The sequence below is a fragment of the Macaca nemestrina genome, chromosome 13, assembly GCF_043159975.1.
Source record: "Macaca nemestrina isolate mMacNem1 chromosome 13, mMacNem.hap1, whole genome shotgun sequence".
Lineage (NCBI taxonomy): Eukaryota > Metazoa > Chordata > Mammalia > Primates > Cercopithecidae > Macaca > Macaca nemestrina.
This window is the reverse complement of record NC_092137.1, coordinates 87962296-87989264: the sequence shown is the minus strand read 5'-3', so window position 1 is coordinate 87989264 and position 26969 is coordinate 87962296.

Sequence of the window (26969 nt, the reverse complement as noted above, 5' to 3'; positions counted from 1 at the left end):
AGCCCATAGAGGGCTATGGTGGAAAAGGAAATATCCTCAGATGAAATCTGGAAAGAAGCTTTCTGAGAAACTGCTTAGTGTTCTGTTAATTCATGTCACAGAGTTACATCTGTATTTCTTGGATATCTTTGCTAGCCTTATTTCTGTGGAATCTGAGAACAGATATTTCGGAACCCTTGGAAGACTATAGGGCCAAAGGAAATATCCTCTGATAACAAAGAGAAAGAAGCTTTCTGAGAAACTTCTTTGTGTTCTGTGAAATCATCTCACAGAGTTGCAGCTCCCCCCTCAAGAAGCCTTTTGCCAAGACAGTTCTTGTCGAATTGGCAAAGTGATATTTGGAAGCCCTTAGAGGGTTATGGTGAAAAAGGAAATATCCTCAGATGAAATCTGGAAGGAAGCTTTCTGAGAAACTGCTTTCAGTTCTGTTAATTCATCTCACAGAGTTACATCTGTATTTCGTGGATCTCTTTGCTAGCCTTATTTCTGTGGAATCTGAGAACAGATATTTCGGATCCCTTGGAAGACTATAGGGCAAAAGGAAATATCCTCCGATAACAAAGAGAAAGAAGCTTTTGGAGAAACTTCTTTGTGTTCTGTGAAATCATCTCACACAGTTAGAGCCTTCCCCTCAAGAAGCCTTTCGCTAAGACAGTTCTGTTGGAATTGGCATAGTGATATTTGGAAGCCCATAAAGGGCTCTGCTGAAAAAGGAAATATCCTCAGATGAAATCTGGACAGAAGCTTTCTGAGAAACTGCTTAGTGTTCTGTTAATTCATCTCACCGTGTTACATCTGTATATCGTGGATCTCTTCGCTGGCCTTATTTCTGTGGAATCTGAAAACAGATATTTCGGATCCCTTGGAAGACTATAGGGCAAAAGGAAATATCCTCCAATAACAAAGAGAAAGAAGCTTTCTGAGAAACTTCTTTGTGTTCTGTGAAATCATCTCACAGAGTTACAGCTTTCCCCTCAAGAATCCTTTCCTTAAGACAGCTTTTGTGGAATTGGCAAAGTGATATTTGGAAGCCCTTAGAGGGCTATGGTGAAAAAGGAAATATCCTCAGATGAAATCTGGAAAGAAGCTTTCTGAGAAACTGCTTAGTGTTCTGTTAATTCATCTCACAGAGTTACATCTGTATTTCGTGGATCTCTTTGCTAGGCTTATTTCTGTGGAATCTGAGAACAGATATTTCGGATCCCTTGGAAGACTATAGGGCCAAAGGAAATATCCTCCGATAACAAAGAGAAAGAAGCTTTCTGAGAAAATTCTTTGTGTTCTGTGAAATCATCTCACAGAGTTATAGCTTTCCCCTCAAGAAGCCTGTCGCTAAGACAGTTCTTGTGGAATTGGCAAAGTGATATTTGGAAGCCCATAGAGGGGTATGGTGAAAAAGGAAACATCCTCGGATGAAATCTGGAAAGAAGCTTTCTGAGAAACTGCTTAGTGATCTGTTAATTTATCTCAAAAAGTTACATCTGTATTTCGTGGATCTCTTTGCTAGCCTTATATCTGTGGAATCTGAGAAAAAATAATTCGGATACCTTGGAAGAATATAGGGCCGAAGGAAATATCCTCCGATAACAAAGAGAAAGAAGCTTTCTGAGAAACTTCTTTGTGTTCTGTGAAATCATCTCACAGAGTTACAGCGTTCCCCTCAAGAAGCCTTTCGCTAAGACAGTTCTTGTGGAATTGGCAAAGTGATATTTGGAAGCCCATAGAGGGATCTGGTGAAAAAGGAAATATACTCATATGAAATCTGGATAGAAGCTTTCTGAGGAACTGCTTAGTGTTCTGTTAATTCATCTCACAGACTTTCAACTGTATTTCGTAGATATCTTTGCTAGCCTTATTTCTGTGGCATCTGAGAACAGATATTTCGGTTCCCTTGGAATACTATAGGGCCAAAGGAAATATCTTCCGATAACAAAGAGAAAGAAGCTTTCGGAGAAACTTCTTTGTGTTCTGTGAAATCATCTCACAGAGTTACAGCTTGCCCGTCAAGAAGCCTTTCGCTAAGACAGTTCTTATGTAATTGGCAAAGTGATATTTGGAAGCCCCTAGAGGGCTATGGTGAAAAAGGAAATATCCTCAGATGAAATCTGGATAGAAGCTTTCTGAGAAACTACTTAGTGTTCTGTTAATTCAGCTCACAGAGTTACATCTGTATTTCGTGGATCTCTTTGCTAGCCTTATTTCTGTGGAATCTGAGAACAGATATTTCGGATCCCTTGGAAGACATTAGGGCCAAAGGAAATATCCTACGATAACAAAGAGAAAGAAGCTTTCTGAGAAACTTCTTTGTGTTCTGTGAAATCTTCTCACAGAGTTACAGCTTTCCCCTCAGGAAGGCTTTCGCTAAGACAGTTCACGTGGAATTGGCAAAGTGATATTTGGAAGCCCATAGAAGGCTAAGGTGAAAAAGGAAATATCCTCTGATGAAATCTGGAAAGAAGCTTTCTGAGAAAGTGCTTATTGTTCTGTTAATTCATCTCACAGAGTTACATCTGTATTTCGTGGATCTCTTTGCTAGCCTTATTTCTGTGGAATCTGAGAACAGATATTTCGGATCCCTTTGAAGACTATAGGGCCAAAGGAAATATCCTCCGATAACAAAGAGAAAGAAGCTTTCTGAGAAACTTCTTTGTGTTCTGTGAAATCTTCTCAGAGTTACAGCTTTCCCCTCATGAAGCTCTTCCTAAGATAGTTCTTGTGGAATTGGGAAAGTGATATTTGGAAGCCCGTAGAGGGCTATGTTGAAAAAGGAAATATCCTCAGATGAAATCTGGAAAGAAGCTTTCTGAGGAACTGCTTAGTGTTCTGTTAATTCATCTCACAGAGTTACATCTGTATTTCGTGGATCTCTTTGCTAGCCTTATTTCTGTGAAATCTCATAACAGATATTTCGGATCCCTTGGAAGACTATAAGGCCAAAGGAAATATACTCCGATAACAAAGAGAAAGAAGCTTTCTGAGAAACTTCTCTGTGTTCTGTGAAATCATCTCACAGAGTTACAGCTTTCCCCTCAAGAAACCTTTCGCTAAGACAGTTCTTGTGGAATTGGCCAAGTGATATTTGGAAGTCCATAGAGGGCTATGGTGAAAAAGGAAATATCCTCAGATGAAATCTGAAAGAAGCTTTCTGAGAAAATACTTAGTGTTCTGTTAATTCATCTCACAGAGTTATATCTCTATTTCGTGGATGTCTTTGCTAGCCTTCTTTCTGTGGAATCTGAGAACAGATATTTCGGATCCCTTGGAAGACTATAGGAACAAAGGAAATATCCTCCAATAACAAAGAGAAAGAAGCTTTCTGAGAAACTTCTTTGTGTTCTGTTAAATCATCTCACAAACTTACAGCTTTCCCCTCATGAAGCTTTTCCTTAGACAGTTCTTGTGGAGTTGGAAATGTGATATTTGGAAGCCCATAGAGGGCTATGGTGAAAAAGGAAATATCCTCAGATGAAATCTGGAAATAAGCTTTCTGAGGAACTGCTTAGTGTTCTGTTAATTCATCTCCCAGAGTTACATCTGTATTTCGTGGATCTCTTTGCTAGCCTTATTTCTGTGGAATCTGAGAACAGATATTTCGGATCCCTTGGAAGACTATAGGGCCAAAGGAAATATCCTCCGATAACAAAGAGAAAGAATCTTTCTGATAAACTTCTCTGTGTTCTGTGAAATCATCTCACAGAGTTACAGCTTTCCCCTCAAGAAACCTTTCGCTAAGACAGTTCTTGTGGAATTGGCCAAGTGATATTTGGAAGTCCATAGAGGGCTATGGTGAAAAAGGAAATATCCTCAGATGAAATCTGAAAGAAGCTTTCTGCAAAAATACTTAGTGTTCTGTTAATTCATCTCACAGAGTTATATCTCTTTTGCGTGGATCTCTTTGCTAGCCTTCTTTCTGTGGAATCTGAGAACAGATATTTCGGATCCCTTGGAAGACTATAGGGCCAAAGGAAATATCCTCCGATAACAAAGAGAAAGAAGCTATCTGAGAAACTTCTTTGTGTTCTGTGAAATCATCTCAGAGTTACAGCTTTCCCCTCATGAAGCTTTTCCTAAGACAGTTCTTGTGGAAATGGCAAAGTGATATTTGGAAGCCCATACAGGGCTATGGTGAAAAAGGAAATATCCTCAGATTAAATCTGGAAAGAAGCTTTCTGAGAAACTGCTTAGTGTTCTGTTAATTCATCTCACAGAGTTACATCTGTATTTCGTGGATGTCTTTGTTAGCCTTATTTCTGTGGAATCTGAGAACAGATATTTCGGATCCCTTTGAGGACTATAGGGCCAAAGGAAATATCCTCCGATAACAAAGAGAAAGAAGCTTTCTGAGAAACTTCTATGTGTTCTGTGAAATCATCTCACAGAGGAACAGCTTTTCCCTCAAGAAGCCTTTCGCTAAGACAGTTCTTGTGGAATTGGCAAAGTGATATTTGGAAGCCCATAGAGGGCTATGTTGAAAAAGAAATATCCTCAGATGAAATCTGGAAAGATGCTTTCTGAGAAAATGCTTAGTGCTCTGTTAATTCATCTCACAGAGTTACATCTGTACTTCGTGGATCTCTTGATAGCCTTATTTCTGTGGAATCTGAGAACAGATATTTTGGATCCCTTGGAAGACTAAAGGGCCAAAGAAAATATCCTCCGATAACAAAGAGAAAGAAGCTTTCTGAGAAACTTCTTTATGTTCTCTGAAATCATTTCACAGATTTACAGCGTTCGCCTCAAGAAGTCTTTCGCTAAGACAGTTCTTGTGGAATAGGCAAAGTGATATTTGGAAGCCCATAGAGGGCTATGTTGATAAAGGAAATATTCTCAGATGAAATCTGGAAAGAATCTTTCTGAGAAACTGCTTAGTGTTCTGTTAATTCATCTCACAACGTTACATGTGTATTTCGTGGATCTCTTTCCTAGCCTTATTTCTGCGGAATCTGAGAACAGATATATCGGATCCCTTGGAAGACTCTAGGGCCAGAGGAAATATCCTCCGATAACAAAGAGAAAGAAGCTTTCTGAGAAACTTATTTGTGTTCTGTGAAATCTTCTCACAGAGTTACAGCGTTACCCTCAAGAAACCTTTCGCTAAGACAGTTCTTGTGGAATTGGCAAACAGTAATTTGGAATCCCATAGAGGGCTATGGTGAAAAACTAAACATCCTCAGAAGAAATCTGGACAGAAGCTTTATGAGAAAGTGCTTAGTGTTCTGTTAATTCATCTCACAGAGTTACATCTGTATTTCTTGAATCTCTTTGCTAGCCTTATTTCTGTGGAATCTGAGAACAGATATTTCGGATCCCTTGGAAGACTATAGGGCCAGAGGAAATATCCTCCGATAACAAAGAGAAAGAAGCTTTCTGAGAAACTTGTTTGTGTTCTGTGAAATCATCTCACAGAGTTACAGCTTTCCCCTGAAGAGGACTTTGGCTAAGACAGTTCTTGTGGATTTGGCAAAGTGATATTTGGAAGCCCATAGAGGGCTAAGGTGAAAAAGGAAATATCCTCAGATGAAATCTGGAAAGAAGATTTCTGAGAAACTACTTAGTGTTCTGTTAATTCATCTCACAGAGTTACATCTGTATTTCGTGGATCTCTTTGCTAGCCTTATTTCTGGGGAATCTGAGAACAGATATTTGGGATCCCTGGGAAGACTATAGGGCCAAAGGAAATATCCTCCGATAACAAAGAGAAAGAAGCTTTCTGAGAAACTTCTTTGTGTTCTGTGAAATCATCTCACAGAGTTACAGCTTTCCCGTCAAGAAGCCTTTCGCTAAGACAGTTCTTGTGGAATTGGCAAAGTGATATTTGGAAGCCCATAGAGGGCTATGGTGAAAAAGGAAATATCCTCAGATGAAATCTGGAAAGAAGCTTTCTGAGAGACTACTTAGTATTATGTTAATTCATCTCACAGAGTTACATCTGTATTTCGTGGATCTCTTTGCTAGCCTTATTTCTGTGGAATCTGAGAACAGATATTTCGGATCCTTTGAGGACTATAGAGCCAAAGGAAATATCCTCCGATAACAAAGAGAAAGAAACTTTCTGAGAGACTTCTTTATGTTCTGTGAAATCATCTCACAGAGTTACAGCTCTCCCCTTAAGAAGCCTTTCGCTAAGACAGTTCTTGTGGAATTGGCAAAGTGATACATGGAATCCCATAGAGGGCTATGGTGAAAAAGGAAATTTCCTCAGATGGAATCTGGAAAGAATCTTTCTGATGAACTTCTTAGTGTTCTGTTAATTCATCTCACAGAGTTACATCTGTATTTCGGGGATCTCTTTGCTAGCCTTATTTCTGTGGAATCTGAGGACAGATATTTCGGATCCCTTGGAAGACTATAGGGCCACAGGAAATATCCTCCGATAACAAAGAGAAAGAAACTTTCTGAGAAACTTCTTTGTGTTCTGTGAAATCATCTCACAGATTCACAGCTTTGCCCTCAAGAAGCCTTTCGGTAAGACAGTTCTTGTAGAATTGGCAAAGTGATATTTGGAAGCCCATAGAGGGCTGTGGTGAAAAAGAAATATCCTCAGATGAAATCTGGAAAGAATCTTTCTGAGAAACTGCTTAGTGTTCTGTTAATTCATCTCACAACGTTACATCTGTATTTCGTGTATCTCTGGGCTAGGCTTATTTCTGTGGAATCTGAGAACAGATATATCGGATCCCTTTTAAGACTATAGGGCTAAAGGAAATATCCTACGATGACAAAGAGAAAGAAGCTTTCTGAGAAACTTCTTTGTGTTCTGTGAAATCATCTCACAGAGTTACAGCTTTCCCGTCAAGAAGCCTTTCGCTAACAGAGTTCTTGTGGAATTGGCAAAGTGATATTTGGAAGCCCATAGAGGGGTATGGTGAAAAAGGAAATATCCTCAAATGAAATCTGGAAAGAAGCTTTCTGAGAAACTGCTTAGTATTATGTTAATTCATCTCACAGAGTTACATCTGTATTTCTTGGATCTCTTTGCTAGCCTTATTTCTGTGGAATCTGAGAACAGATATTTCGGATCCCTTGGAAGACTATAGGGCCAGAGGAAATATTCTCCGATAACAAAGAGAAAGAAGCTTTCTGAGAAACTTCTTTGTGTTCTGTGAAATCATCTCACAGAGTTACAGCTTTCCCCTGAAGAAGCCTTTCGCTAAGACAGTTCCTGTGGAATTGGCAAAGTGATACTTGGAGGCCCTTAGAGGGCTATGGTGAAAAAGGATATATCCTGACATGAAATCTGGAAAGAAGCTTTCTGAGAAACGGCTTAGTGTTCTGTTAATTCATCTCACAGAGTTTCATCTGTATGTCGTGGATCTCTTTGCTAGCCTTATTTCTGCGGAATCTGAGAACAGATATTTCGGATCCCTTGGAAGACTCTAGGGCCAAAGGAAATATCCTCCGATAACAAAGAGAAAGAAGCTTTCTGAGAAACTTCTTTGTGTTCTGTGAAATTATATCACAGAGTTACCGCATTGATCTCAAGAAGCCTTTCGCTAAGACAGTTCTTGTGGAATTGGAAAAGTGTAATTTGGAAGCCCATAGAGGGCTATGGAGAGAAAGGAAATATCCTCAGATGAAATCTGGACAGAAGCTTTCTGAGAAACTGCTTAGAGTTCTGTTAATTCATCTCACAGAGTTACGTCTGTTTTTCTTGGATCTCTTTTTTAGCCTTATTTCTGTGGAATCTGAGAACAGATATTTCGGATCCCTTGGACGACTATATGGCCAGAGGAAATATCCTCCGATAACAAAGAGAAAGAAGCTTTCTAAGAAACTTCTTTGTGTTCTGTGAACTCATCTCACAGAATTACAGCTTTCCCCTCAAGAAGCCTTTCGCTAAGGCAGTTCTCGTGGATTTGGCAAAGTGATATTTGGAAGCCCATAGAGGGCTAAGGTGAAAAAGGAAATATCCTCAGATGAAATCTGGAAAGAAGCTTTCTGAGAAACTGCTTAGTGTTCTGTTAATTCATCTCACAGAGTTACGTCTGTATTTCGTGGATCTCTTTGCTAGACTTATTTCCGTGGAATCTGAGAATAGATACTTCAGATCCCTTTGAAGACTATAGGGCCAAAGGAAATATCCCCCGATAACAAAGAGAAAGAAGCTTTCTGAGAAACTTCTTTGTGTTCTGTGAAATCATCTCACAGAGTTACAGCTTCCCCCTCAAGAAGCGTTTCGCTAAGACAGTCCTTGTGGAATTGGCAAACTGATATTTGGAAGCCCATAGAGGGCTATGGTGAAAAAGGAAATATACTCAGATGAAATCTGGAAAGAAGCTTTCTGAGAAACTGCTTAGTGTTCTGTTAATTCATCTCACAGAGTTACATCTGTATTTCGTGGATCTCTTTGCTAGCCTTATTTCTGTGGAATCTGAGAAGAGATATTTCGGATCCCTGGTAAGACTATAGGGCCAGAGGAAATATCCCCCGATATCAAAGAGAAAGAAGCTTACTGAGAAACTTCTTTGTGTTCTGTGAAATCATCTCACAGAGTTAAAGCTTTCCCCTCAAGAAGCCTTTCGCTAAGACAGTTCTTGGGGAATTCGCAAAGTGATATTTGGAAGCCCTTAGAGGGCTATGGTGAAAAAGGAAATATCCTCAGATGAAATCTGGAAAGAAACTTTCTGAGAAACTGCTTAGTGTTCTGTTACTTCATCTCACAGAGTTACATCTGTATTTCGTGGATCTCTTTGCTAGCCTTATTTCTGTGGAATCTGAGAACAGATATTTCAGATCCCTTGGAAGACTATAGGGCCAGAGGTAATATCCCCGGATAACAAAGAGAAAGAATCTTTCTGAGAAGCTTCTTTGTGTTCTGTGAAATAATCACAAAGAGTTACAGCTTTCCCCTCAAGAAGACTTTCGCTAAGACAGTTCTTGTGGAATTGGCAAAGTGATATTTGGGAGCCCATAGTGGGCTATGGTGAAAAAGGAAATATCCTCAGATGAAATCTGTAAAGAAGCTTTCTGAGAAACTACTTAGTGTTCTTTTAATTCATGTCACAGAGTTACATCTGTATTTCGTGGATCTCATTGCTATCCTTATTTCTGTGGAATCTGAGAACAGATATTTCGGATCTCTTGCAAGACTATAGGGCCAAAGGAAATATCCCCCGATAACAAAGAGAAAGAAGCTTTCTGAGAAACATCTTTGTGTTCTGTGAAATCATCTCACCGAGTTACAGCTTTCACTTCCAGAAGCCTTTCGCTAAGACACTTCTTGTGGAATTGGCAAAGTGATATTCGGAAGCCCTTAGAGGGCTATAGTGAAAAAGAAAATATCCCCAGATGAAATCTGGAAAGAAGCTTTCTGAGAAACTGCTTAGTGTTCTGTTAATTCATCTCACGGAGTTACATCTGTATTTCGTGGATCTCTTTGCTAGCCTTATTTCTGTGGAATCTGAGAACAGATATTTCAGATCCCTTGGAAGACTATAGGGGCAGAGGAAATATCCCCCGATAACAAAGAGAAAGAAGCTTTCTGAGAAACTTCCTTGTGTTCTGTGAAATAATCTCAAAGAGTTACAGATTTCCCCTCAAAAGCCTTTCGCTAAGACAGTTCTTGTGGAATTGGCAAAGTGATATTTGGAAGCCCTTAGAGGGCTATGTTGAAAAAGGAAATATCCTCAGATGAAATCTGGAAGGAAGCTTTCTGAGAAACTGATTAGTGTTCTGTTAATTAATTTCACACAGTTTCGTCTGTATTTCGTGGATCTCTTTGCTAGCCTTATTTCTGTGGAATCTGAGAACAGATATTTCGGATCCCTTGCATGACTATAGGGCCAAAGAAAATATCCCCCGATAACAAAGAGAAAGAAGCTTTCTGAGAAACTTCTTTGTGTTCTGTGAAATCATCTCACAGTGTTACAGCTTTTCCCTCAAGAAACTTTTCGCTAAGACAGTTCTTGGGGAATTGGCAAAGTGATATATGGAAGCCCACAGAGGGCTATGGTGAAAAAGGAAAAATCCTCAGATGAAATCTGGAAAGAAGCTTTCTGAGAAACTGCTTAGTGTTCTGTTAATTCGTCTCACAGAGTTACATCTGTATTTCGTGGATCTCTTTGCTAGCCCTATTTCTGTGGAATCTGAGAAGGGATATTTCGGATCCCTTGGAAGACTATAGGGGCAGAGGAAATATCCCCCGATAACAAAGAGAAAGAATCTTTCTGAGAAACTTCTTTGTGTTCTGTAAAATAATCTCAAAGAGTTACAGCTTTCCCCTCAAGAAGCCTTTCGCTAAGACCGTTCTTGTGGAATTGGCACAGTGATATTTGGGAGCCCATAGAGGGCTATGTTGAAAACGGAAATATCCTCAGATGAAATCTGTAAGGAAGCTTTCTGAGAAACTACTTAGTGTTCTGTTAATTCATGTCACAGAGTTACATCTGTATTTCGTGGATCTCTTTGCTAGCCTTATTTCTGTGGAATCTGAGAACAGATATTTCGGATCCCTTGGAAGACTATAGGGCCAGAGGAAATATCCCCCGATAACAAAGAGAAAGAAGCTTTCTGAGAAACTTCTTTGTGTTCTGTGAAATTATCTCACAGAGTTACAGCTTTCCCCTGAAGAAGCCTTTCGCTAAGACAGTTCTTGGGGATTTGGCAAAGTGATATTTGGAAGCCCATACAGGGCTATGGTGAAAAAGGAAATATCCTCAGGTGAAATCTGGAAAGAAGCTTTCTGAGAAACTCCTTAGTGTTCTGTTAATTCATCTCACCGAGTTACATCTGTATTTCCTGAATCTCTTTGCCAGCCTTATTTCTGTGGAATCTGAGAACAGATATTTCGGATCCCTTGGAAGACTATAGGGCCAAAGGAAACATCTTCCAATAACAAAGAGAAGGAAGGTTTCTGAGAAACTTCTTTGTGTTCTGTGAAATCAACTCACAGAGTTGCAGCTTTCCCCTCAAGAAGCCTTTCTCTAAGACAGTTCTTGTGGAATTGGCAAAGTGATATTTGGAAGCCCAAAGAGGGCTATGGTGAAAAAGGAAATATCCTCAGATGAAATCTGTAAAGAAGCTTTCTGAGAAACTACTTAGTGTTCTGTTAATTCATGTCACAGAGTTACATTTGTATTTCGTGGATCTCATTGCTAGCCTTATTTCTGTGGAATCTGAGAACAGATATTTCGGATCCCTTGGAAGACTATAGGGCCAAAGGAAACATCTTCCAATAACAAAGAGAAAGAAGGTTTCTGAGAAACTTCTTTGTGTTCTGTGAAATTATCTCACAGAGTTACAGCTTTGCCCTGAAGAAGCCTTTCACTAAGACAGTTCTTGGGGAATTGAAAAGTGATATTTGGAATCCAATACAGGGCTATGGTGAAAAAGGAAATATCCTCAGATGAAATCTGGAAAGAAGCTTTCTGAGAAACTGCTTAGTGTTCTGTTAATTCATCTCACAGAGTTACATCTGTATTTCGTGGATCTCTTTGCTAGCCTTATTACTGTGGAATCTGAGAACAGATATTTCAGATGCCTTGGAAGACTATAGGGCCAGAGGAAATATCCCCCGATAACAAAGAGAAAGAAGCTTTCTGAGAAACTTCTTTGTGTTCTGTGAAATTATCTCACAGAGTTACAGCTTTCCCCTGAAGAAGACTTTCGCTAAGACAGTTCTTGGGGAATTGGCAAAGTGATATTTGGAAGCCCATACAGGGCTATGGTGAAAAAGGAAATATCCTCAGGTGAAATCTGGAAAGAAGCTTTCTGAGAAACTCCTTAGTGTTCTGTTAATTCATCTCACAGAGTTACATCTGTATTTCGTGGATCTCCTTGCTAGCCTTATTTCTGTGGAATCTGAGAACAGATATTTCGGATCTCTTGCAAGACTATAGGGCCAAAGGAAATATCCCCTGATAACAAAGAGAAAGAAGCTTTCTGAGAAACTTCTTCGTGTTCTGTGAAATCATCTCACAGCGTTACAGCTTTCACTTCCAGAAGCCTTTCGCTAAGACAGTTCTTGTGGAATTGACAAAGTGATATTCGGAAGCCCTTAGAGGGCTATGGTGAAAAAGGAAATATCCCCAGATGAAATCTGGAAAGAAGTTTTCTGAGAAACTGCTTAGTGTTCTGTTAATTCACCTCACAGAGTTACATCTGTATTTCGTAGATCTCTTTGCTAGCCTTATTTCTGTGGAATCTGAGAACAGATATTTCAGATCCCTTTGAAGACTATAGGGCCAAAGGAAATATCCCCCGATAACAAAGAGAAAGAAGCTTTCTGAGAAATTTCTTTGTGTTCTGTGAAATCATCTCACAGAGTTACAGCTTTCCCCTCAAGAAGCCTTTGGCTAAGACAGTTCTTGTGGAATTCGCAAAGTGATATTTGGGAGCCCATAGAGGGCTATGGTGAAAAAGGAAATATACTCAGATGAAATCTGGAAAGAAACTTTCTGAGAAACTGCTTAGTGTTCTGTTAATTCATCTCACAGAGTTACATCTGTATTTCGTGGATCTCTTCGCTAGCCTTATTTCTGTGGAATCTGAGAACAGATATTTCAGATCCCTTGGAAGACTATAGGGCCAGAGGTAATATCCCCGGATAACAAAGAGAAGGAATATTTCTGAGAAACTTCTTTGTGTTCTGTGAAACAATCTCAAAGAGTTACAGCTTTCCCCTCAAGAAGCCTTTCGCTAAGACAGTTCTTGTGGAATTGGCAAACTGATATTTGGAAGCCCTTAGAGGGCTTTGTTGAAAAAGGAAATATCCTCAGATGAAATCTGGAAAAAGCTTTCTGAGAAACTGCTTAGTGTTCTGTTAATTCATCTCACAGAGTTACATCTGTATTTCGTGGATCTCTTTGCTAGCCTTATTTCTGTGCAATCTGAGAAGGGATATTTCGGATCCCTTGGAAGACTATAGGGGCAGAGGAAATATCCCCCGATAACAAAGAGAAAGAAGCTTTCTGAGAAACTTCCTGGTGTTCTGTGAAATCATCTCACAGAGTTACAGCTTTCCCCTCAAGAAGCCTTTCGCTAAGACAGTTCTTGGGGAATTGGCAAAGTGATATTTGGAAGTACCTAGAGGTCTATGGTGAAAAAGGAAATATCCTCAGATAAAATCTGGAAAGAAGCTTTCTGAGAAACTGCTTAGTGTTCTGTTAATTCATCTCACAGAGTTACATCTGTATTTCGTGGATCTCTTTGCTAGCCTTATTTCTGTGGAATCTGAGAACAGATATTTCGGATCACTTGGAAGACTATAGGGCCAAAGGAAATATCCTCCGATAACAAAGAGAAAAAAGCTTTCTGAGAAAGTTCTTTGTGTTCTGTGAAATCATCTCACAGAGTTCCAGATTTCCCCTCAAGAAGCCTTTCGCTAAGACCGTTCGTGAGGAATTGGCAAAGTGATATTTGGGAGCCCATAGAGCGCTATGGAGAAAAAGGAAATATCCTCAGATGAAATCTGGAAAGAAGCTTTCGGAGAAAATGATTAGTGTTCTGTTAATTCACCTAACAGAGTTATATCTGTATTTCGTGTATTTCTTTGCTAGCCTTATTTCTGTGGAATCTGGGAACAGATATTTCGGATCCCTTGGAAGACTATAGGGCCAAAGGAAACATCTTCCAATAACAAAGAGAAAGAAGGTTTCTGAGAAACTTCTTTGTGTTCTGTGAAATCACCTCACAGAGTTTCAGCTTTCCCCTCAAGAAGCCTTTCTCTAAGACAGTTCTTGTGTAATTGGCAAAGTGATATTTGGAAGCCCAAAGAGGGCTATGGTGAAAAAGGAAATATCCTCAGATGAAATCTGTAAAGAAGCTTTCTGAGAAACTACTTAGTGTTCTGTTAATTCATGTCACAGAGTTACATTTGTATTTCGTGGATCTCATTGCTAGCCTTATTTCTGTGGAATCTGAGAACAGATATTTCGGATCCCTTGAAAGACTATAGGGCCAAAGGAAACATCTTCCAATAACAAAGTGAAGGAAACTTTCTGAGAAACTTCTTTGTGTTCTGTGAAATCATCTCGCAGAGTTACAGCTATCCCATGAAGAAGCCTTTCGCTAAGACAGTTCTTGTGGAATTGGCAAAGTGATATTTGGAAGCCCTTAGAGGGCTATGGTGAAAAAGGAAATATCCACAGGTGAAATCTGGAAAGAAGCTTTCTGAGAAACTGCTTAGTGTTCTGTTAATTCATGTCACAGAGTTACATCTGTATTTCGTGGATTTCCTTGCTAGCCTTATTTCTGTGGAATCTCAGAACAGATATTTCGGATCCTTTGCAAGACTATAGGGCCAAAGTAAATATCCCCTGATAACAAAGAGAAAGAAGCTTTCTGAGAAACTTCTCTGTGTTCTGTGAAATCAGTCTCACAGAGTTACAGCTTTCACTTCCCGAAGCCTTTCGCTAAGACAGTTCTTGTGGAATTGGAAAAGTGATATTCGGAAGCCCATAGAGGGCTATGGTGAAAAAGGAAATATCCTCAGATGAAATCTGTAAAGAAGCTTTCTGAGAAACTGCTTAGTGTTCTGTTAATTCATCTCACGGAGTTACATCTGTATTTGGTGGATCTCTTTGCTAGCCTTATTTCTGTGGAATCTGAGAACAGATATTTCGGATCCCTTTGAAGACTATAGGGCCAAAGGAAATATCCCCCGATAACAAAGAGAAAGAAGCTTTCTGAGAAACTTCTTTGTGTTCTGTGAAATCACTTCACAGAGTTACAGCTTTCCACTCAAGAAACCTTTCGCTAAGACAGTTCTAATGGAATTGGCAAAGTGATATTTGGAAGCCCATAGAAAGCTATGGTGAAAAAGGAAATATCCTCAGATGAAATCTGGAAAGAAGCTTTCTGAGAAACTCCTTAGTGTTCTGTTAATTCATCTCACAGAGTTACATCTGTATGTCGAGGATCTCTTTCCTAGCCTTATTTCTGTGGAATCTGAGAACAGATATTTCAGATCCCTTGGAAGACTATAAGGTCAGAGGTAATATCCCCCGATATCAAAGAGAAAGAAACTTTTTGAGAAACTTCTTTGTGTTCTGTGAAATCATCTCACAGAGTTACAGCTTTCCACTCAAGAAGCGTTTCGCTAAGACAGTTCTTGTGGAATTGGCAAAGTGATATTTGGAAGCCCGTAGAGGACTATGTTGAAAAAGGAAATATCCTCAGATGAAATCTGGAAGGAAGCTTTCTGAGAAACTGATTAGTGTTCTGTTAATTAATTTCACACAATTTCGTCTGTATTTCGTGGATCTCTTTGCTAGCCTTATTTCTGTGGAATCTGAGAACAGATATTTCGGATCCCTTGCAAGACAATAGGGCCAAAGAAAATATCCCCCGATAACAAAGAGAAAGAAGCTTTCTTAGAAACTTCTTTGTGTTCTGTGAAATCATCTCACAGAGTTACAGCTTTTCCCTCAAGAAACCTTTCGCTAAGACAGTTCTTGTGGAATTGGCAAAGTGATATATGGAAGCCCACAGAGGGCTATGGTGAAAAAAGAAATATCCTCAGATGAAATCTGGAAAGAAGCTTTCTGAGAAACTTCTTAGTGTTCTGTTAATTCATCTCACAGAATTACATCTGTATGTCGTGGATCTCTTTGCTAGCCTTATTTCTGTGGAATCTGAGAACAGATATTTCGGATCCCTTAGAAGACTATAGGGCCAGAGGAAATATCCCCCGATAAAAAAGAGAAGGAAACTTTCTGATAAACTTCTTTGTGTTCTGTGAAATCATCTCACAGAGTTACAGCTTTCCCCTCAAGAAGCCTTTCGCTAAGACAGTTCTTGTGGAATTGGCAAAGTGATATTTGGAAGCCCATAGAGGGCTATGGTGAAAAAGGAAATATCCTCAGATGAAATCTGGAAAGAAGCTTTCTGAGAAACTGCTCTGTAATATGTGACTTCCATTCACAGAGTTACATCTGTATTTCGTGGATCTCTTAACTAGCCTTATTTCTGTGGAATCTGAGAACAGATATTTCGGATCCCTTTGAACACTATAGGCCCAAAGGAAATATCCTCCGATAACAAAGAGAAGGAAGCTTTCTAAGAAACTTCTTTGTCTTCTGTGAAATCATCTCACAGAGTTACAGCTTTCCCCTTAAGAAGCCTTTCGCTAAACAGTTCTTGTGGAATTGGCAAAATGATATTTTGAAGCCAATAGAGGGCTATGATGAAAAAGGAAATATCCTCCGATGAAATCTGGAAAGAAGCTTTCTGAGAAACTGCTTAGTGTTCTGTTAATTCATCTCACAGATTTACATCTGTATTTCGTGGATCTCTTTGCTAGCCTTATTTCTGTGGAATCTGAGAACAGATATTTCGGATCCCTTGGAAGACTATAGGGCCAAAGGAAATATCCTGCAATAATTAAGAGAAAGAAGCTTTCTGAGAAACTTCTTTGTGTTCTGTGATATCATCTCACAAAGTTACATCTATACTTCGTGGATCTCTTTGCTAGCCTTATTTCTGTGGAATCTGAGAACAGATATTTCGGATCCCTTGGAAGACTATAGGGCCAAAGGAAATATCCTCCGATAACAAAGAGAAAGAAGGTTTCTGAGAAACTTCTTTGTGTTCTCTGAAATCATCTCACAGAGTTACAGCTTTCCCCTCAAGTAGCCTTTCGCTAAGACAGTTCTTGTGGAATTGGCAAAGTGATATTTGGAAGCCCAAAGAGGGCTATGGTGAAAAAGGAAATATCCTCAGATGAAATCTGGAAAGAAGCTTTCTGAGAAACTGCTTAGTGTTCTGTTAATTCATCTCACAGAGTTACATCTGTATTTCATGGATCTCTTTGCTAGACTTATTTCTGTGGAATCTGAGAATAGATATTTCGGATCCGTTGGAAGACTATAGGGCCAAAGGGAATATACTCCCATAACAAAGAGAAAGATTCTTTCTGAGAAACTTCTTTGTGTTCTGTGAAATCATCTCACAGAGTTACAGCTTTCCCCTCAAGAAGCCTTTCGCTAAGACAGGTCTTGTGGAATTGGCAAAGTGATATTTGGAAGCCCATGGAGGGCTCTGGAGAAAAAGGAAATATGCTCAGATGAAATCTGGATAGAAGCTTTCTGAGAAACTGCTTAGTGTTCTGTTAATTCATCTCACAGAGTTACATCTGTATTTGGTGTATCTCTTTGCTCGCCTTATTTCTGGGGAATCTGAGAACAGATATTGCCAATCCCTTGGAAGACTATAGGGCCAAAGGAAATATCCTCCGATAACAAAGAGATAGAAGCTTTCTGAGAAACTTCTTTGTGTTCTGTGAAATCATCTCACAGAGTTACAGCTTTCCCCTCAAGAAGCCTTTCACTAAGACAGGTCTTGTGGAATTGGCAAAGTGATATTTGGAAGCCCATAGAGGGCTTTGGTGGAAAAGGAAATATCCTCAGATGAAATCTGGAAAGAAGCTTTCTGAGAAACTGCTTAGTGTTCTGTTAATTCATCTCACAGTGTTACATCTGTATTTGGTGTATCTCTTTGCTAGCCTTATTTCTGTGTAATCTGAGAACAGATATTTCGAATCCCTTGGAACACTATAGGGCCAAAGGGAATATCCTCCCATAACAAAGAGAAAGAAGCTTTCTGAGAAACTTCTTTGTGTTCTGTGAAATCATCTCACAGAGTTACAGCTTTCCCCTCAGGAAGCCGTTCGCTAAGACAGGTCTTGTGGAAATGGCAAAGTGATATTTGGAAGCCCATAGAGGGTTATGGTGAAAAAGAAAATATCCTCAGATGAAATCTGGAAAGAAGCTTTCTGAGAAACTGCTTAGTGTTCTGTTAATTCATCTCACAGAGTTACATCTGTATTTCGTGGATCTCTTTGCTAGCCTTATTTCTGTGGAATCTGAGAACAGATATTTCGGATCACTTGGAAGACTATAGGGCCAAAGGAAATATCCTCCGATAACAAAGAGAAAAAAGCTTTCTGAGAAAGTTCTTTGTGTTCTGTGAAATCATCTCACAGAGTTCCAGATTTCCCCTCAAGAAGCCTTTCGCTAAGACCGTTCTTGAGGAATTGGCAAAGTGATATTTGGGAGCCCATAGAGCGCTATGGAGAAAAAGGAAATATCCTCAGATGAAATCTGGAAAGAAGCTTTCGGAGAAAATGATTAGTGTTCTGTTAATTCACCTAACAGAGTTATATCTGTATTTCGTGTATTTCTTTGCTAGCCTTATTTCTGTGGAATCTGGGAACAGATATTTCGGATCCCTTGGAAGACTATAGGGCCAAAGGAAACATCTTCCAATAACAAAGAGAAAGAAGGTTTCTGAGAAACTTCTTTGTGTTCTGTGAAATCACCTCACAGAGTTTCAGCTTTCCCCTCAAGAAGCCTTTCTCTAAGACAGTTCTTGTGTAATTGGCAAAGTGATATTTGGAAGCCCAAAGAGGGCTATGGTGAAAAAGGAAATATCCTCAGATGAAATCTGTAAAGAAGCTTTCTGAGAAACTACTTAGTGTTCTGTTAATTCATGTCACAGAGTTACATTTGTATTTCGTGGATCTCATTGCTAGCCTTATTTCTGTGGAATCTGAGAACAGATATTTCGGATCCCTTGAAAGACTATAGGGCCAAAGGAAACATCTTCCAATAACAAAGTGAAGGAAACTTTCTGAGAAACTTCTTTGTGTTCTGTGAAATCATCTCGCAGAGTTACAGCTATCCCCTGAAGAAGCCTTTCGCTAAGACAGTTCTTGTGGAATTGGCAAAGTGATATTTGGAAGCCCTTAGAGGGCTATGGTGAAAAAGGAAATATCCACAGGTGAAATCTGGAAAGAAGCTTTCTGAGAAACTGCTTAGTGTTCTGTTAATTCATGTCACAGAGTTACATCTGTATTTCGTGGATTTCCTTGCTAGCCTTATTTCTGTGGAATCTCAGAACAGATATTTCGGATCCTTTGCAAGACTATAGGGCCAAAGTAAATATCCCCTGATAACAAAGAGAAAGAAGCTTTCTGAGAAACTTCTCTGTGTTCTGTGAAATCAGTCTCACAGAGTTACAGCTTTCACTTCCCGAAGCCTTTCGCTAAGACAGTTCTTGTGGAATTGGAAAAGTGATATTCGGAAGCCCATAGAGGGCTATGGTGAAAAAGGAAATATCCTCAGATGAAATCTGTAAAGAAGCTTTCTGAGAAACTGCTTAGTGTTCTGTTAATTCATCTCACGGAGTTACATCTGTATTTGGTGGATCTCTTTGCTAGCCTTATTTCTGTGGAATCTGAGAACAGATATTTCAGATCCCTTGGAAGACTATAAGGTCAGAGGTAATATCCCCCGATATCAAAGAGAAAGAAACTTTTTGAGAAACTTCTTTGTGTTCTGTGAAATCATCTCACAGAGTTACAGCTTTCCACTCAAGAAGCGTTTCGCTAAGACAGTTCTTGTGGAATTGGCAAAGTGATATTTGGAAGCCCTTAGAGGACTATGTTGAAAAAGGAAATATCCTCAGATGAAATCTGGAAGGAAGCTTTCTGAGAAACTGATTAGTGTTCTGTTAATTAATTTCACACAATTTCGTCTGTATTTCGTGGATCTCTTTGCTAGCCTTATTTCTGTGGAATCTGAGAACAGATATTTCGGATCCCTTGCAAGACAATAGGGCCAAAGAAAATATCCCCCGATAACAAAGAGAAAGAAGCTTTCTTAGAAACTTCTTTGTGTTCTGTGAAATCATCTCACAGAGTTACAGCTTTTCCCTCAAGAAACCTTTCGCTAAGACAGTTCTTGTGGAATTGGCAAAGTGATATATGGAAGCCCACAGAGGGCTATGGTGAAAAAAGAAATATCCTCAGATGAAATCTGGAAAGAAGCTTTCTGAGAAACTTCTTAGTGTTCTGTTAATTCATCTCACAGAATTACATCTGTATGTCGTGGATCTCTTTGCTAGCCTTATTTCTGTGGAATCTGAGAACAGATATTTCGGATCCCTTAGAAGACTATAGGGCCAGAGGAAATATCCCCCGATAAAAAAGAGAAGGAAACTTTCTGATAAACTTCTTTGTGTTCTGTGAAATCATCTCACAGAGTTACAGCTTTCCCCTCAAGAAGCCTTTCGCTAAGACAGTTCTTGTGGAATTGGCAAAGTGATATTTGGAAGCCCATAGAGGGCTATGGTGAAAAAGGAAATATCCTCAGATGAAATCTGGAAAGAAGCTTTCTGAGAAACTGCTCTGTAATATGTGACTTCCATTCACAGAGTTACATCTGTATTTCGTGGATCTCTTAACTAGCCTTATTTCTGTGGAATCTGAGAACAGATATTTCGGATCCCTTTGAACACTATAGGCCCAAAGGAAATATCCTCCGATAACAAAGAGAAGGAAGCTTTCTAAGAAACTTCTTTGTCTTCTGTGAAATCATCTCACAGAGTTACAGCTTTCCCCTTAAGAAGCCTTTCGCTAAACAGTTCTTGTGGAATTGGCAAAATGATATTTTGAAGCCAATAGAGGGCTATGATGAAAAAGGAAATATCCTCCGATGAAATCTGGAAAGAAGCTTTCTGAGAAACTGCTTAGTGTTCTGTTAATTCATCTCACAGATTTACATCTGTATTTCGTGGATCTCTTTGCTAGCCTTATTTCTGTGGAATCTGAGAACAGATATTTCGGATCCCTTGGAAGACTATAGGGCCAAAGGAAATATCCTGCAATAATTAAGAGAAAGAAGCTTTCTGAGAAACTTCTTTGTGTTCTGTGATATCATCTCACAAAGTTACATCTATATTTCGTGGATCTCTTTGCTAGCCTTATTTCTGTGGAATCTGAGAACAGATATTTCGGATCCCTTGGAAGACTATAGGGCCAAAGGAAATATCCTCCGATAACAAAGAGAAAGAAGGTTTCTGAGAAACTTCTTTGTGTTCTCTGAAATCATCTCACAGAGTTACAGCTTTCCCCTCAAGTAGCCTTTCGCTAAGACAGTTCTTGTGGAATTGGCAAAGTGATATTTGGAAGCCCAAAGAGGGCTATGGTGAAAAAGGAAATATCCTCAGATGAAATCTGGAAAGAAGCTTTCTGAGAAACTGCTTAGTGTTCTGTTAATTCATCTCACAGAGTTACATCTGTATTTCATGGATCTCTTTGCTAGCCTTATTTCTGTGGAATCTGAGAATAGATATTTCGGATCCGTTGGAAGACTATAGGGCCAAAGGGAATATACTCCCATAACAAAGAGAAAGAATCTTTCTGAGAAACTTCTTTGTGTTCTGTGAAATCATCTCACAGAGTTACAGCTTTCCCCTCAAGAAGCCTTTCGCTAAGACAGGTCTTGTGGAATTGGCAAAGTGATATTTGGAAGCCCATGGAGGGCTCTGGTGAAAAAGGAAATATGCTCAGATGAAATCTGGATAGAAGCTTTCTGAGAAACTGCTTAGTGTTCTGTTAATTCATCTCACAGAGTTACATCTGTATTTGGTGTATCTCTTTGCTCGCCTTATTTCTGGGGAATCTGAGAACAGATATTGCCAATCCCTTGGAAGACTATAGGGCCAAAGGAAATATCCTCCGATAACAAAGAGATAGAAGCTTTCTGAGAAACTTCTTTGTGTTCTGTGAAATCATCTCACAGAGTTACAGCTTTCCCCTCAAGAAGCCTTTCACTAAGACAGGTCTTGTGGAATTGGCAAAGTGATATTTGGAAGCCCATAGAGGGCTTTGGTGGAAAAGGAAATATCCTCAGATGAAATCTGGAAAGAAGCTTTCTGAGAAACTGCTTAGTGTTCTGTTAATTCATCTCACAGAGTTACATCTGTATTTGGTGTATCTCTTTGCTAGCCTTATTTCTGTGTAATCTGAGAACAGATATTTCGAATCCCTTGGAACACTATAGGGCCAAAGGGAATATCCTCCCATAACAAAGAGAAAGAAGCTTTCTGAGAAACTTCTTTGTGTTCTGTGAAATCATCTCACAGAGTTACAGCTTTCCCCTCAGGAAGCCGTTCGCTAAGACAGGTCTTGTGGAAATGGCAAAGTGATATTTGGAAGCCCATAGAGAGTTATGGTGAAAAAGAAAATATCCTCAGATGAAATCTGGAAAGAAGCTTTCTGAGAAACTGCTTAGTGTTCTGTTAATTCATCTCACAGAGTTACATCTGTATTTCGTGGATCTCTTTGCTAGCCTTATTTCTGTGGAAACTGAGAACAGATATTTCGGATCCCTTGGAAGACTATAGGGCCAAAGGAAATATCCTCCGATAACTAAGAGAAAGAAGCTTTCTGAGAAACTTCTCTGTGTTCTCTGAAATCATCTCACAGAGTTACAGCATTCGCCTCAAGAAGCCTTTCGCTAAGACAGTTCTTGTGGAATTGGCAAAGTGATATTTGGAAGCCCATAGAGGGCTATGGTGAAAAAGGAAATATCCTCAGATGAAATCTGGAAAGAAGCTTTCTGAGAAACTGCTCTGTAATATGTGACTTCCATTCACAGAGTTACATCTGTATTTCGTGGATCTCTTAACTAGCCTTATTTCTGTGGAATCTGAGAACAGATATTTCGGATCCCTTTGAACACTATAGGCCCAAAGGAAATATCCTCCGATAACAAAGAGAAGGAAGCTTTCTAAGAAACTTCTTTGTCTTCTGTGAAATCATCTCACAGAGTTACAGCTTTCCCCTTAAGAAGCCTTTCGCTAAACAGTTCTTGTGGAATTGGCAAAATGATATTTTGAAGCCAATAGAGGGCTATGATGAAAAAGGAAATATCCTCCGATGAAATCTGGAAAGAAGCTTTCTGAGAAACTGCTTAGTGTTCTGTTAATTCATCTCACAGATTTACATCTGTATTTCGTGGATCTCTTTGCTAGCCTTATTTCTGTGGAATCTGAGAACAGATATTTCGGATCCCTTGGAAGACTATAGGGCCAAAGGAAATATCCTGCAATAATTAAGAGAAAGAAGCTTTCTGAGAAACTTCTTTGTGTTCTGTGATATCATCTCACAAAGTTACATCTATATTTCGTGGATCTCTTTGCTAGCCTTATTTCTGTGGAATCTGAGAACAGATATTTCGGATCCCTTGGAAGACTATAGGGCCAAAGGAAATATCCTCCGATAACAAAGAGAAAGAAGGTTTCTGAGAAACTTCTTTGTGTTCTCTGAAATCATCTCACAGAGTTACAGCTTTCCCCTCAAGTAGCCTTTCGCTAAGACAGTTCTTGTGGAATTGGCAAAGTGATATTTGGAAGCCCAAAGAGGGCTATGGTGAAAAAGGAAATATCCTCAGATGAAATCTGGAAAGAAGCTTTCTGAGAAACTGCTTAGTGTTCTGTTAATTCATCTCACAGAGTTACATCTGTATTTCATGGATCTCTTTGCTAGACTTATTTCTGTGGAATCTGAGAATAGATATTTCGGATCCGTTGGAAAACTATAGGGCCAAAGGGAATATACTCCCATAACAAAGAGAAAGATTCTTTCTGAGAAACTTCTTTGTGTTCTGTGAAATCATCTCACAGAGTTACAGCTTTCCCCTCAAGAAGCCTTTCGCTAAGACAGGTCTTGTGGAATTGGCAAAGTGATATTTGGAAGCCCATGGAGGGCTCTGGAGAAAAAGGAAATATGCTCAGATGAAATCTGGATAGAAGCTTTCTGAGAAACTGCTTAGTGTTCTGTTAATTCATCTCACAGAGTTACATCTGTATTTGGTGTATCTCTTTGCTCGCCTTATTTCTGGGGAATCTGAGAACAGATATTGCCAATCCCTTGGAAGACTATAGGGCCAAAGGAAATATCCTCCGATAACAAAGAGATAGAAGCTTTCTGAGAAACTTCTTTGTGTTCTGTGAAATCATCTCACAGAGTTACAGCTTTCCCCTCAAGAAGCCTTTCACTAAGACAGGTCTTGTGGAATTGGCAAAGTGATATTTGGAAGCCCATAGAGGGCTTTGGTGGAAAAGGAAATATCCTCAGATGAAATCTGGAAAGAAGCTTTCTGAGAAACTGCTTAGTGTTCTGTTAATTCATCTCACAGTGTTACATCTGTATTTGGTGTATCTCTTTGCTAGCCTTATTTCTGTGTAATCTGAGAACAGATATTTCGAATCCCTTGGAACACTATAGGGCCAAAGGGAATATCCTCCCATAACAAAGAGAAAGAAGCTTTCTGAGAAACTTCTTTGTGTTCTGTGAAATCATCTCACAGAGTTACAGCTTTCCCCTCAGGAAGCCGTTCGCTAAGACAGGTCTTGTGGAAATGGCAAAGTGATATTTGGAAGCCCATAGAGGGTTATGGTGAAAAAGAAAATATCCTCAGATGAAATCTGGAAAGAAGCTTTCTGAGAAACTGCTTAGTGTTCTGTTAATTCATCTCACAGAGTTACATCTGTATTTCGTGGATCTCTTTGCTAGCCTTATTTCTGTGGAATCTGAGAACAGATATTTCGGATCACTTGGAAGACTATAGGGCCAAAGGAAATATCCTCCGATAACAAAGAGAAAAAAGCTTTCTGAGAAAGTTCTTTGTGTTCTGTGAAATCATCTCACAGAGTTCCAGATTTCCCCTCAAGAAGCCTTTCGCTAAGACCGTTCTTGAGGAATTGGCAAAGTGATATTTGGGAGCCCATAGAGCGCTATGGAGAAAAAGGAAATATCCTCAGATGAAATCTGGAAAGAAGCTTTCGGAGAAAATGATTAGTGTTCTGTTAATTCACCTAACAGAGTTATATCTGTATTTCGTGTATTTCTTTGCTAGCCTTATTTCTGTGGAATCTGGGAACAGATATTTCGGATCCCTTGGAAGACTATAGGGCCAAAGGAAACATCTTCCAATAACAAAGAGAAAGAAGGTTTCTGAGAAACTTCTTTGTGTTCTGTGAAATCACCTCACAGAGTTTCAGCTTTCCCCTCAAGAAGCCTTTCTCTAAGACAGTTCTTGTGTAATTGGCAAAGTGATATTTGGAAGCCCAAAGAGGGCTATGGTGAAAAAGGAAATATCCTCAGATGAAATCTGTAAAGAAGCTTTCTGAGAAACTACTTAGTGTTCTGTTAATTCATGTCACAGAGTTACATTTGTATTTCGTGGATCTCATTGCTAGCCTTATTTCTGTGGAATCTGAGAACAGATATTTCGGATCCCTTGAAAGACTATAGGGCCAAAGGAAACATCTTCCAATAACAAAGTGAAGGAAACTTTCTGAGAAACTTCTTTGTGTTCTGTGAAATCATCTCGCAGAGTTACAGCTATCCCCTGAAGAAGCCTTTCGCTAAGACAGTTCTTGTGGAATTGGCAAAGTGATATTTGGAAGCCCTTAGAGGGCTATGGTGAAAAAGGAAATATCCACAGGTGAAATCTGGAAAGAAGCTTTCTGAGAAACTGCTTAGTGTTCTGTTAATTCATGTCACAGAGTTACATCTGTATTTCGTGGATTTCCTTGCTAGCCTTATTTCTGTGGAATCTCAGAACAGATATTTCGGATCCTTTGCAAGACTATAGGGCCAAAGTAAATATCCCCTGATAACAAAGAGAAAGAAGCTTTCTGAGAAACTTCTCTGTGTTCTGTGAAATCAGTCTCACAGAGTTACAGCTTTCACTTCCCGAAGCCTTTCGCTAAGACAGTTCTTGTGGAATTGGAAAAGTGATATTCGGAAGCCCATAGAGGGCTATGGTGAAAAAGGAAATATCCTCAGATGAAATCTGTAAAGAAGCTTTCTGAGAAACTGCTTAGTGTTCTGTTAATTCATCTCACGGAGTTACATCTGTATTTGGTGGATCTCTTTGCTAGCCTTATTTCTGTGGAATCTGAGAACAGATATTTCGGATCCCTTTGAAGACTATAGGGCCAAAGGAAATATCCCCCGATAACAAAGAGAAAGAAGCTTTCTGAGAAACTTCTTTGTGTTCTGTGAAATCACTTCACAGAGTTACAGCTTTCCCCTCAAGAAACCTTTCGCTAAGACAGTTCTAATGGAATTGGCAAAGTGATATTTGGAAGCCCATAGAAAGCTATGGTGAAAAAGGAAATATCCTCAGATGAAATCTGGAAAGAAGCTTTCTGAGAAACTCCTTAGTGTTCTGTTAATTCATCTCACAGAGTTACATCTGTATGTCGAGGATCTCTTTCCTAGCCTTATTTCTGTGGAATCTGAGAACAGATATTTCAGATCCCTTGGAAGACTATAAGGTCAGAGGTAATATCCCCCGATATCAAAGAGAAAGAAACTTTTTGAGAAACTTCTTTGTGTTCTGTGAAATCATCTCACAGAGTTACAGCTTTCCACTCAAGAAGCGTTTCGCTAAGACAGTTCTTGTGGAATTGGCAAAGTGATATTTGGAAGCCCTTAGAGGACTATGTTGAAAAAGGAAATATCCTCAGATGAAATCTGGAAGGAAGCTTTCTGAGAAACTGATTAGTGTTCTGTTAATTAATTTCACACAATTTCGTCTGTATTTCGTGGATCTCTTTGCTAGCCTTATTTCTGTGGAATCTGAGAACAGATATTTCGGATCCCTTGCAAGACAATAGGGCCAAAGAAAATATCCCCCGATAACAAAGAGAAAGAAGCTTTCTTAGAAACTTCTTTGTGTTCTGTGAAATCATCTCACAGAGTTACAGCTTTTCCCTCAAGAAACCTTTCGCTAAGACAGTTCTTGTGGAATTGGCAAAGTGATATATGGAAGCCCACAGAGGGCTATGGTGAAAAAAGAAATATCCTCAGATGAAATCTGGAAAGAAGCTTTCTGAGAAACTTCTTAGTGTTCTGTTAATTCATCTCACAGAATTACATCTGTATGTCGTGGATCTCTTTGCTAGCCTTATTTCTGTGGAATCTGAGAACAGATATTTCGGATCCCTTAGAAGACTATAGGGCCAGAGGAAATATCCCCCGATAAAAAAGAGAAGGAAACTTTCTGATAAACTTCTTTGTGTTCTGTGAAATCATCTCACAGAGTTACAGCTTTCCCCTCAAGAAGCCTTTCGCTAAGACAGTTCTTGTGGAATTGGCAAAGTGATATTTGGAAGCCCATAGAGGGCTATGGTGAAAAAGGAAATATCCTCAGATGAAATCTGGAAAGAAGCTT